This window comes from Staurois parvus, unplaced genomic scaffold (assembly GCF_062004578.1).
Source record: "Staurois parvus isolate SC_StPar_1 unplaced genomic scaffold, SC_StPar_1.0 ptg002408l, whole genome shotgun sequence".
NCBI lineage: Eukaryota > Metazoa > Chordata > Amphibia > Anura > Ranidae > Staurois > Staurois parvus.
In genome coordinates, this window is record NW_028320204.1 from 113,249 (window position 1) to 127,500 (window position 14,252).

Genomic DNA, 14,252 nt, shown 5'->3' on the forward strand with positions numbered 1-14,252 from the left:
TGGGCGCTTTACTTTTTGCGCTATAAATAAAAAAAGTGCAAAAAATTTGAAAAAAAAAAAAAGTTTCTTTGTTTCTATTATAAAATTTTTCAAACAGGTATTTTTTCTCCTTCACTGATGTGCGTTGAGGCAGCACTGATGGGCACTGATAGGCGGCACTAAAGGGCACTGATAGGCAGTACTAATGAGGTGGCACGGATAGGCAGCACTGATAGACAGCACTAATGAGGTGTCACGGATAGGCGGCACTAATATGCAGCACTGATAGGCGGCACTGATAGACGGCACTGACTGGCATCACTGCTGGGCACTGACTGGCATCACTGCTGGGCACTGACTGGTGGCACTGACTGGCAGCACTGGTGGCACTGACTGGCAGCACTGGTGGGTGGCACTGGTGGGCAGCACTGGTGGGTGGGCACAGGTGGGTGGCACTGGTGGGTGGGCACAGGTGGGTGGCACTGCAGAGTGGCACAGGTGGGTGCACTGCTGGGCACAGGTGGGTGATTTGCTGGGCACAGGTGGGTGGAGCTAGTGGGCGCACTGCTGGGCACAGGTGGGCGGAACTTGCGGGTGGCACTGCTGGGCACCGATCATCGCTCTGACAACTGCCGGTTCTCGGCAGTACTTTCCTCACGATCTGACAGCGTGAGGAAAGTGCAGCCGAGAACCGGCACTTGCATTTCCCTCTGATCAGCGTGTCATTGGACACCGCTGATCACGTGGTAAAAGGCCGCTGTGATTGGCCTTTTACCACATCACGTGATCAGCTGTGTCCGTAGGTCACCGGGTGATCGCTGGGTGCGCGCCCCCTGGGGCGCGCAGGAGAGCGCGTTCTGGGAGGACGTCATATGACGTCCACTCAGAACTGGCCGGCCGCAGTGCAGCCGTCATTCGGCCATCTGCGGTCAGCAACTAGTTAAAGGAGAAGTACAGGCAAAGCTGGTTTGGCTGTACTTCTCATGTGGATCACAGGAGTGCAGTCCGTTCTGCACTCCTCTGAGTCGTTTTTAGCTGGTGTCACTCAGCCGGTCCAGGCTGGGGAAAGATCCCGACTTTAACCCCTTGCCTACCGGGCACTTCTCCCCCCTTCCTGCCTACAGGGCACTTCTCCCCCCTTCCTGCCTACCGGGCACCTCTACCCCCTTCCTGCCTACCGGGCACCTCTACCCCCTTCCTGCCTACAGGACACCTCTACCCCCTTCCTGCCTACCGGGCACCTCTACCCCCTTCCTGCCTACCGGGCACCTCTACCCCCTTCCTGCCTACCGGGCACCTCTACCCCCTTCCTGCCTACAGGGCACCTCTACCCCCTTCCTGCCTACAGGGCACCTCTACCCCCTTCCTGCCTACAGGGCACCTCTACCCCCTTCCTGCCTACAGGACACCTCTACCCCCTTCCTGCCTACAGGACACCTCTACCCCCTTCCTGCCTACAGGACACCTCTACCCCCTTCCTGCCTACAGGACACTTCTACCCCCTTCCTGCCTACAGGGCACCTCTACCCCCTTCCTGCCTACCGGGCACCTCTACCCCCTTCCTGCCTACCGGGCACCTCTACCCCCTTCCTGCCCAGCGGACACCTCTACCCCCTTCCTGCCTACAGGACACTTCTACCCCCTTCCTGCCTACAGGACACTTCTACCCCCTTCCTGCCTACAGGACACTTCTACCCCCTTCCTGCCTACAGGACACTTCTACCCCCTTCCTGCCTACAGGACACTTCTACCCCCTTCCTGCCTACAGGACACTTCTACCCCCTTCCTGCCTACAGGACACTTCTACCCCTTTCCTTCCCAGGCCAATTTCCAGCTTTCAGCACTGTCGCACTTTGAATGACAATTGCGCGGTCATGCAACACTGTACCCATATGACATTTTTATCATTTTTTTGGTGACAGATAGAGCTTTCTTTTGGTGGTATTTAATCACCTCGGGTTTTTATTTTTTCTTAAACAAACCAAAAACCACTGAAAATTTTGAAAAAAAAAAAAGTTCTTAGTTTTTGTTATACAATTTTGTAAATAAATGATTTTTCTCCTTCACTGATATGCTCTAATGAGGCTGCACTGATGGACACTGATAGGTGGCACTGATGAGGAGGCACTGGTAGGTTGTACTATGTATCAGTGCTGCCTTTCAGTGCCCCTCAGTGATGCCTGTCAAGGCATCACTGATGGGCACTGAAAGGCAGCACTGATACATAACACTGATATATGGCACTGATAGGCGGCACTGACTGGCAGCACTGATAGGTGGCACTGACTGACAGCACTGATAGGTGGCACTGACTGACAGCACTGATAGGTGGCACTGACTGACAGCACTGATAGGTGGCACTGACTGGCACTGATGGGTGACATTGAAAGGCAGCTCAGATGGGCACTGATATGTGGCATTGATGTGGCACTGATGGACACTGACAGGTGGCACTTCTGGGGCCACACTGATCAGTGTACATGTCCCCTCCCCGGAATGCCGATTACCGGCTCTCCTCTCCTCTCCTCTCCTCTGTCAGCGTGACAGCTCGAGAGGAGAGAAGTGCCGATAACCAGCATTTCCGTGTTTACATGTGATCAGCTGTGATTGGACACAGCTGATCACATGACCGAGCCGACATCTTCAGCTCTTTCCATGATCCGCTGTGTCCAAGGGACACAGCGCACCGGCGATCGCCGCGCTGTGCGCTCCCTGAGCCGTGCATGCGCGGTGAGAATGGGAGGACGTCATATGACATCCTATCAGAACGAGAGAACCGCCTTGCACCCGTCATTGGACTATAGGGCAGGCGGGCAGGCGGGAGGTGGTTAAAGTCAGGATCCACCCCATGGTCTGGATTGGGACCTGGCTCCGCCTCTCTTTCCTGCTCCACAGCCCGGCGCTCCAGTGTGCGTGGATTAGGGGCCACAGGTGACAGTCACTGCTCTCTGCTCAGAGCGGCTGTGAGGACCCTGCAGTCATGTGATCGCTGACTTCTCACCCTTACAGCCGGCAGATGCTCCATCCACCTAGATAAGTATCATTTTGGGAAGAAAACAAACCCCGTACTTCTCTATTAAACCAGAGCTCAGTGTCACTTTACTGGCAGTGTTTTCATAATCGGTGTAGAAATATCGAATTGGCTGATTTCCGTATTTTCAGGGTCACAGGTAAATACACGGATATTCTTGGATGGACTTTCGTTGTCTTTCACTTATGGTGTTAATTTTGAGGAAATAAGTTGGATTTTATGGAATATGCACATTATTGGTTATGTTTTGACAGGTACCCGCTCTCACTTCCGCTGCAATTGCCTAAGCGATCGGAAGCGGAAGTTGTCCTCCCCCCTCTCCCTCCCCATAGTCTTCTGGGACATGTGGGGCAGCACAGTAGCTAAATGGGTAGCACTTCCACCTGGCACTACTAGGGTCATTGGTTCAAATCCCAACCATGGCACCACCTGCCTGGAGTTTGTATGTTCTCCCTGTGCTTGTGTGGATTTCCTCCGGTTTCCTCCCACACTTTAAAGACATGCTGGTAGGTTAATTGGCTCCTGTCTAAATTGGCCCTAGTATGTGTATGTATGAATGTGAGGTAGGGACTTTAGATTGTACGCCCCTTGAGGGCGGGGACTGATGTGAATGTACAATATATATATGTATGAATGTGAGTTAGGGCACTTAGATTGTACGCCCCTTGAGGGCGGGGACTGATGTGAATGTACAATATATGTATGAATGTGAGTTAGGGACCTTAGATTGTACGCCCCTTGAGGGGTGGGGACTGATGTGAATGTACAATATATATATATATGAATGTGAGTTAGGGACCTTAGATTGTACGCCCCTTGAGGGCGGGGACTGATGTGAATGTACGATATATATATATATGAATGTGAGTTAGGGACCTTAGATTGTACACCCCTTGAGGGCGGGGACTGATGTGAATGTATAATATATGTATGAACGCGAGTTAGGGACTTTAGATTGTACGCCCCTTGAGGGGTGGGGACTGATGTGAATGTACAATATATATATGTATGAATGTGAGGTAGGGACCTTAGATTGTACGCCCCTTGAGGGGTGGGGACTGATGTGAATGTACAATATATATATGTATGAATGTGAGGTAGGGACCTTAGATTGTACGCCCCTTGAGGGGTGGGGACTGATGTGAATGTACAATATATATATGTATGAATGTGAGGTAGGGACCTTAGATTGTACACCCCTTGAGGGCAGGGACTGGTGTGAATGTACGATATATATATATATGAATGTGAGTTAGGGACCTTAGATTGTACGCCCCTTGAGGGGTGGGGACTGATGTGAATGTATAATATATGTATGAATGTGAGTTAGGGACTTTAGATTGTACGCCCCTTGAGGGTCAGGGACTGATGTGAATGTACAATATATGTATGTATGAATGTGAGGTAGGGACCTTAGATTGTACGCCCCTTGAGGGCAGGGACTGATGTGAATGTATAATATATGTATGAATGTGAGTTAGGGACCTTAGATTGTACGCTCCTCGGGGGCGGAGACTGATGTGAATGTATAATATGTGTATGTAAAGCACTGCATACATTGACAGCACTATAGAAGTACCTGAAAGAAATAAATAAATGTGACAGGTCCCAGAAGACTACAGGACCATCCACAAAGCACAGCCCTACTCACACATACAGAGTGGGCACCCAGATGTGAAGCCACAAGCTGGGTGCCCACGCTGAAGATGCCGGGGGCACAGGACAGCTGGTGAGCCCGGCTGCAGTGAGGACATCACTGGATCAAGGGACAGGTGAGTGGCTGTTTTTTAAAAGTTTGCAGTGGTCAGACCATTCCCTGATTACCATCTCTCTCGACCACAATCAATACTGACAGATCCCTCGGCTATGGCGACTGAACTCTTCCCTACTGAAAAATCCAGACCTCAAGAAACGCATATCGGATGAACATCACACATTTTTTTAACTCAATGATACAACTAACATATCTATTTCCACACAATGGGCTACATACAAGGCATACATGAGAGGTATTCCCACATCACCAAACAAAGAAACCAACAAACAGACAAACTCCTCTCCTCCATCAAATCAAAAGAAGAAATCAACAAAAAATCCCCAGACGCCTTAATCTCTTCCTCTTAATACAGACAGAAACAATCTACAATCCCTTTTTATTATAGAAATATGACTTTACTCTCCAAAGGATGAAACTAAAATATTACTCAATAGGAAACAAAGCTAATTCAGTACTATCTAAACTCAAAACAAAAACATCTAAAATCTAAAATAGCATCAATTAAACACCCAACCACCCATACCCTATATAGAAACAACTGAATAATATAGCAGACTTGAATAAATAAATAAAATTATAATAAACTTAAAGTCCAAAAATAATCCAAACAATCATCCAAATACTCAGAGCAGATCCAGATAGCTTAGATTCCAGAAGTGGGTCGGTGATGGATTCCAGATATTCCTCATAGACCTCAAATAAAACAAAACCTAAACATAGTGTATTATCTTAGGATGACATAAATGTGCCACTCGTGCTACATACAAAATACCTCAAGTGCCACAGCAATCGTGAAAATAGAACAAAGTAGAAAAAACCCACTGCACACGGTAAGGTAAAAATGCATAATTACCCGAAGGTAAATATAACCAGCATTGAATCCATATGTGGGATGGAGCTTCATCAAAATGGCATATGCCACTCTGGATACTTTCCACAGACCTCAGACAGACCAGGGGTCAGTATTATGATCAAGTAAAACACAATTTTATTGTATCAACTAACATATAAAAAGGCTGAAATCGGCATCCATAATGGGAGAAATACAATCGGCGTCCACAATCGGCAGTTTCTCCAATACAGTCGGCGTCCACATAGAAAAGGAGACTCTCAGAGCCACCTCCAATGGTGGTAAATGGAAGTCCTTAGGGATAGGAACAGCCGCGTGTACCAGAACCCAAAATGGCCGCTGAAGCACCTCCGGAAACGTCAGTGCGTCACTACGTCACGTGCCCCGGACGCGTTTCGTCACATCCGGACTTTTTTAACAGGGCCTATATACCAACCCACAAGATATAGCGAACGCTTTTGCAAATTATTATCAAAATGTATACAACCTTAAAAACGATCCCGACACCACGCAACCTACACTCACATCCATACAAACATCCCTACACACAACAAAACTCCCCCAACTCTCGCCATCCCAACTTGCTGACATTTCTATCCCAATCTCCCCCAAAGAGATAGAAACAACTATTAAAACGCTATCACTACCCAAATCTCCGGGAAATGACGAATACACAAACGAATACTACAAGCAACTCGCCTTAGAACTGTCACCATTCCTGGCCAGACTTTTTAATAATGCAGCCAAAACTGGCATATTCCCTAGAGACATGCTACAATCTATTATCACAACTATTCCAAAACCTGGAAAAGACCCACAACGTGTCCAAAATTATATCCGATATTGTTACTTAATACTGATATAAAACTCTACGCAACAATCATTTCACGCAGACTTCTCTCCTATCTTCCTACCCTAATCCATCCAGACCAAGTAGGTTTCATTCCAGGCCGCCAGGCACCAGATGCTACAAGAAGAATCACATCACTCCTCCACAATCTACAACTTTCTAAGTGCCCATCCTTATTACTATCCTTAGACGCAGAAAAAGCATTTGACCGCATACACTGGAAATTTATGCAACTCACACTCCAGAAATTTGGATTTACAGGTTGGATGTTGACAGCCATACTATCCCTATACTCAAATCCCTCGGCTAGAGTACTAACAGACGGAACATTATCCAATCCTTTTGACATTACAAATGGCAGTAGACAAGGCTGCCCACTCTCCCCGATAATATTCGCACTCCTCATCGAATCCTTAGCTTCCAAACTCAGAGATGACCCGTCATTTACCGGCATCAAACATCTCAACACAGAACATAAAATCAGTCAATTTGCAGATGACATCATTTTGATGGTGACCAATCCCAACAAATGCCTTACAACAATTTGTAACCACCTCCATACCTACTCAACAGTCTCCTACTATAAACTCAATGAACCCAAGTCTTCAATATTAAATATACATATACCACCCCAAGACCAAAAACTATTGACTACACAATTTCCATTTTCCTGGGAAACCCATAGTATCCCATATCTAGGAATCAGACTAACAGCAACAACAGACAAACTATACCTTGCAAATCACAAGAAACTCCTTGAAACTATCCTCCATGAAATTTCTACTCTCCGCACTTCAGAACTCCAAACTAGGTCGAGTAGCGACTCTGAAAATGTACATACTACCCAAAATCCTGTACATATTCCGCATGCTTCCAATACCAGTTCCTAATGCTTTCTTCTCCAGACTGAAAACAATCCTCACAAAATTCCTATGGAACTCCAAAAAAACCAGATGCACTACTAACCTTCTCATACGCACCGCAACCAGAGGAGGAGCAGGCCTCCCCCACCTGAGATCTTACTACAATGCCTCTCTACTTGACCAAATATACTTTTGGTGGAACCCTTCGAAAGAAAAAATATGGTCCACAATGGAAACTCTCCCATTTTACCCTCTTGATCCCAAAAACCTACTCATAACACCGCATACAGACCAATTCGAATGTCAGTTGAAACACCCCTGCATCAAAGCCACCCTAGAAGCTTGGCAAGATCTCCTTACCACCAAATTCACTGACATTAAACCCATCCGTACTCCACTTAATTTACTCCACGTCCTTACACCCTCCTTAAACTTAGCCCAATGGACAAAACAAGTCATATTACACATTGCTGACCTCTATAATGACCAAATCCCAAACTCGTTCCAGAATCTTCGAATTAAATACAATCTCCCTTCTACTGAATACTTTACCTACCTAAGAATCGTACATTGCTTACAAACAACGAGAATACCCTACGCTATAAAGATCCCAATTACCGCCTTCCCTTTCCTTACCAAAACACGATACCCCGGTAAGGGCATTTCAACCTTTTATACGTTCCTCACTAACCTGCAATTCGCCATACAATCTACCTCCCTAACAAATTGGGGAAAAACACTTTCGGAACAAATCACAACACAATCATTTATTTATTTATTTCAGGTACTTATATAGCGCCATCATTTTACGCAGCGCTTTACATATATATATTGAACATTCACATCAGTCCCTAACCCTCAAGGGGCGTACAATCTAAGGGCCCTAACTTACATTCATACATATTAGGGCCAATTTAGACAGGATCCAATTAACCTATCAGCATGTCTTTAGAGTGTGGGAGGAAACCCATGCAAGCACAGGGAGAACATGCAAACTCCATGCAGGAGGCACCATGGTCGGGAATTGAACCCATGACCCATTTACTGCAAGGCAGACGTGCTAACTACTAAGCCACTGTGCCACCCACCACTAAGCCACTGTGCCACCCACCACTAAGCCACTGTGCCACCCAATCATGGGAAAAAGCGTTCAGCATCACCCATAAATCCAGCCGGTGTACCTCCCATTGGGAGTCGTACCTAAAAATCCTTCACCAATGGTACCCAACTCCTGTTAAGCTCTCTACCTACTATCCAAAACGCCCCTCTTCTTGCTGGAGGCAATGTGGTGAAATCGGTTCAACACTACACATCCTCTGGTCCTTCAAAACAATTAGATCCTACTGGAATAGTGTTTTCAATTTAATCTCTGAAATATCTGGAACCCCGATCACCCAAAAATCCTTCTTTAGCACTCCTAAATATCGGAATCGAAAAATTTCCACCTAACTCCCGCACCATGATTACCCATACACTTTTCACAGCCAAACTTAACATCACTAGATTATGGAACACCCCCAACGCTCCTTCTGTCACATCCCTGATCCAAGATCTCAATTTCCAATGTGACATGGAAAAGAGATCAGCATCAAATAACTCCTCTCAACATAAATTCACTCCTCAATGGGCTCGATGGTTACACAACCCAAAATGCTCCATACAACTTTGAGAAATAAATCGCTTGAGGTGATTGTAGCCGTATTAGTGCACTTGCGTCAGAAACAATGGAGTCCTGTCCGTGATACTTTTTTTATTTGTATTAACATACAATTTTGAGGACAAGCTTTCGGGGAACGTCCCCTTCTTCAAGGTCCAGGCAGTACTATTACAATGTTTTAGCAGAATGTTAGAAGTTTCAATCCATCAAAAAGTGTCAGACACTCAAAATCTTCAATATCTCCGGATCATACAGCTGCACCTCCAGTCATGTTGTGTACCTCATCCTGTGCAGAAAATGCAGCAAAGGATCTTATGTTGGTGAAACAGGACAGAAGGTGCAAACAAGGATGAATCTGCACAGACACACCATCAAGGAACATAAAGAAGAGGACCTCCATTGGAAAGAAGAGGACCTCCACCTGTAGGACACCATTTCACCCAATTAGATCACACAATGGGAGACCTCAATGTTTTAGTTCTGAAACAAAATTTCAAATCCATTCAGGAAAGAAAAACCTTTGAACTAAGAATGATAATTGTATCTGTCAGGAATCAAGGAATGACCAGAAAGGTGCGGACTGACACAGGGAAACGCAGGTCTCAGGTATAATATAATACAGGTTATTAGCCACCCAGATATATATATATATATATAAAACGCACAGTGAACAAACCAACCTTCCACTAATCTTAGTAGGTGCAGGAACACAGGCGTAGTCAGGGCTGGAGAGGTGGAATGGTCAGGCCGGCCGTAGGGTTCTGTAACGACTGCCTGGTGGTACCTCTAGCGGTCCTCAGGGCAGGATTCCCCAGGGCGCGGAGTCTAAGTCCCAGTCTGCTATTCACCAGGGCCCCTGATGGTGGGGATGGACTTGGAGCAGACAGGAACCAGGTCGCGGCCCCTGAGTACACCTGCTAGTGATAGAGGGATCCGCCAGAGGTATGTGCAGGTACGGCTGGATCCGTGCAGGATGGATGGATGGCAGAGTAGTTAGCGTGGTCAGACGGGCCAAGTCAGCAACGTGCGGGCAGCAAGGTATCAAAGGAGCAGGCAGAGAATGGTCAAGGTCACAAGCCGGGTTCAGTAACTCACGGACAGCGCAGTACAGAGGATCAGGCAGAAGAATAGTCAGGGATGAGCCAGTAGTCAGAACAGGAGACGGTCAACAGGAATCAGGATCAGACAGGGTCGGCAACAAGGTATCTTCTCACAGGAACTAGGAACAGGATACAGGGGCACATGGGGGACATACACCAAGGCGCAGAGCACAGGCCTGGTCATGCCTTATATACACCTTTCTGTAATCAGCCCCAGGTTTGGCTGATTGTGAGCTTCTGGCTGCTAAGAGCACCCGCTGGTCAGCTCTGGTACTGCAGCCCACACGGCAGGAGAGTCCCACCACCAGTGCTGAGAGCACCCGCTGGTCAGCTCTGGTACTGCAGCCCACACGGCAGGAGAGTCCCACCACCAGTGCGGAGAGCACCCGCTGGTCAGCTCTGGTACTGCAGCCCACACGGCAGGAGAGTCCCACCACCAGTGCTGAATCCATTCCTGACAGTATCTGACACAAGAGATAACGGCCTGAACTTGGACATGGGATTCCTCACTCATTATCCAACAGTTTTATGACCCCCTCTGTGAGTGTTGTCCCCCCCCCTCCCCCAGTCTAGTTTAACTCTAGGCTTGTGTTTCTTTCTGCTTTTTTTTTTCTCTCTCATCTCCAACTTTTGACATTCTGCTAAAACATTGTATAGTACTGCCTGGACCTTGAAGAAGGGGACCTTCCCCCGAAAGCTTGTCCTCAAAATTGTATGTTAGTGCAAATAAAAAAAGTATCACATCAGTACTCAGTTGTTTCTATAAATAAATCGCAATTTTAAAACCAATAACCAAACCTAGACTGGTACTTCCTCCCCTACCAAGTTACATCCCCCCCCCCCTTCCTTTCCCCCCTATCTTCTCCTGTTTAACCTCCCTGGCGGTATGATTATTTCAGATTTTTGGTGCTGAAATATGTATTTTTGAAATGGAAATATGTATTTTTTTTATTGTAGGCTGTAATTTTTAGGAAAAACTCACTGAAATCTGTCCGAACAAGAGTCTATTAAACATCCCGGGGAGGATAAAATTTGAAACACAAAATCATAAATTATAATTTAATAAATAATCATAAAAATAATATAAAAATAATAATAAATGTAATTCAATAATATAATCAAACCAAAAACACTGAAATGTGAAATAGAGCGCCAAGTTCGCACATTGCTGAGCTCAGTCGCAAAATCGTTTCCAGTGTCTGATGACGAATTTCCCCCACCAATCATTATCACTCAATTCTGTAAGTGGTTCTGATTTACTATCGCTGTTCTCTAGCCGGTCTAAAACCGCGTCTGACCTAAAGGGACACTTTTTGGACGCCATGGACATTTCTCAGTTTCCAGGCAGAAAGAACAGACAAAATGCAGGCAGGGCGCCGGACAAAGCACTCGGGACAATATGTATGTGAAATAGGTTGAAACAGCAATGTTTTACTGTGTAAAATGTAAAAAAAAAAAAAAGACATTTTTTAAAATTTTTAAATTTCCCGCCGCCGGCCGCGCCCGTACGTCCCGACGTCACAGGGACAGGACACAGAAGCTGGATGCCGGCATCGGCCGGAGGAGATGGCCGGGGACGCTGCAGGGGACACATCGTGGGAGCGCAGGGTAAGGTAAGTGAAGAACACATGCCGGAGCAGTGCCGCATGGTATTCCCGAGTGTAGCTCGGGGGGGGGGTTACCGCTTTTGGTACTGAAATGTTACCCCGAGCTACACTCGGGAATACCGCCAGGGAGGTTAATACTTCCCCAATACCTCACACACTGACTAGAATCCCAGAATCCCTCTGATGATATTGTCTTATACACCCCCACAACACCCCCCAATATCCGGAGGGGTAGAATCCTCTTGTCTATACTGTATTACGACATCTTCTCTTGAACCGTATAACATCAATCTGTTATGTCTTTAAAACCTTCAATAAAAATGATTGAAACTAAACGTTTGCAGTGGGACTGTGATTGCTCTGCAAGAGTTAACTGCTTGTTTATGTCTCGGGATTGGGTATGACAGTTGTACCTGATCCTCTGCTCTTGCAGTCTCCTCTGTGGTGCTAGACTGCTATCCCCACATCCTTTTCACCCCTATGCTTCAGCAGTTGGTTGGCTCCGACATCATCAAGACCGATGCAGAGACCATAGCCTTGCAGTTGACTTAAGGTTGCCAAGGAAGAGTTCTCTCCTAGAACAAAGAGGAGAGCCATTTGCAGGGGAGCGGAGGATCTGGTAAGTAAAACTGCTTTTACCATCCCCTAAACTAGCTAATCTAGCATTTAACCTTTGCAGTGCAGGTGCAGCCCCACTACATGGGAGGAATTTTTATTTCCTGGAGTTGGGCATTAACCGCCTCCCACCCGCCATGTAAGGAAATGACGGGCGCAAGGCGGTTCTCTCGTTCTGGGAAGACGTCACATGACGTCCTCCCACTGCGCGGGGGTGTGCAGTGCGGTGATCGGTGGTGTAGTGGGTCCCTGGGACACAGCGGATCACCGATCAACAGAAAGATAGGAGGACGTTGGCTCTGTCATGTGATCAGCTGTGTCCAATCACAGCTGATTGCATGTAACTAAGGAAATGCCGGTTATCGGCATTTCTTTCCTCACGAGCCGTCATGCTGACAGAGGAGAGGAGAGCCGGTAATCTGTCCACCTGTCAGTGCTCATCAATGCCAGCTGTTAGTGCTCATCAATGCCAGCTGTTAGTGCTCATCAGTGCCACATATCAGCGTGCATCTGAGCTGCCTATCAGTATTGCCAATCAGTGCCACATATCAGTACCAGTTAGTACAACCTATCAGTGCCATATATGAGTGCTGCCTTTCAGTGCCCATCAGTGTAGCCTCATTAGCGCACATCAGTGAAGGAGAAAAATCACTTATTTACAAAGATTTATAACAAAAACTAAGAAATACTTTTTTTTCAAAATTTTCAGTTGTTTTTGCTTTGTTTAGCAAAAAATTAAAACCCCGCGGTGATTAAATACCACCAAAATAAAGCTCTATCTCTCTAAAAAAATAATAAAAATGTCATATGGGTACAGTGTTGCATGACCGCACAAATGTCATTCAAAGTGTGATAGAGCTGAAAGCTGAAACTGGCCTGGGCGGGAAGGGGGTAGAAGTGTCCTGTGGGCGGGAAGGGGGTAGAAGTGCCCGGTGGGCGGGAAGGGGGTAGAAGTGCCCGGTAGGCGGGAAGGGGGTAGAAGTGCCCGGTAAGGCGGGAAGGGGGTAGAAGTGTCCGGTAGGCGGGAAGGGGGTAGAAGTGTCCGGTAGGCGGGAAGGGGGTAGAAGTGTCCTGTAGGCGGGAAGGGGGTAGAAGTGTCCTGTAGGCAGGAAGGGGGTAGAAGTGTCCTGTAGGCAGGAAGGGGGTAGAAGTGTCCTGTAGGCAGGAAGGGGGTAGAAGTGTCCTGTAGGCAGGAAGGGGTAGAAGTGTCCTGTAGGCAGGAAGGGGGTAGAAGTGTCCTGTAGGCAGGAAGGGGGTAGAAGTGCCCGGTAGGCAGGAAGGGGGTAGAAGTGCCCGGTAGGCAGGAAGGGGGTAGAAGTGCCCGGTAGGCAGGAAGGGGGTAGAAGTGCCCGGTAGGCAGGAAGGGGGTAGAAGTGCCCGGTAGGCAGGAAGGGGGTAGAAGTGCCCGGTAGGCAGGAAGGGGGTAGAAGTGCCCGGTAGGCAGGAAGGGGGTAGCAGTGCCCGGTAGGCAGGAAGGGGGTAGAAGTGTCCTGTAGGCGGGAAGGGGGTAGCAGTGCCCGGTAGGCGGGAAGGGGGTAGAAGTGCCCTGTAGGCAGGAAGGGGGTAGAAGTGCCCTGTAGGCAGGAAGGGGGTAGAAGTGTCCTGTAGGCAGGAAGGGGGTAGAAGTGTCCTGTAGGCAGGAAGGGGGTAGAAGTGTCCTGTAGGCAGGAAGGGGGTAGAAGTGTCCTGTAGGCAGGAAGGGGGTAGAAGTGCCCGGTAGGCAGGAAGGGGGTAGAAGTGCCCTGTAGGCAGGAAGGGGGTAGAAGTGCCCTGTAGGCAGGAAGGGGGTAGAAGTGCCCGGTAGGCAGGAAGGGGGTAGAAGTGCCCGGTAGGCAGGAAGGGGGTAGAAGTGCCCGGTAGGCAGGAAGGGGGTAGAAGTGCCCTGTAGGCAGGAAGGGGGTAGAAGTGTCCGGTAGGCAGGAA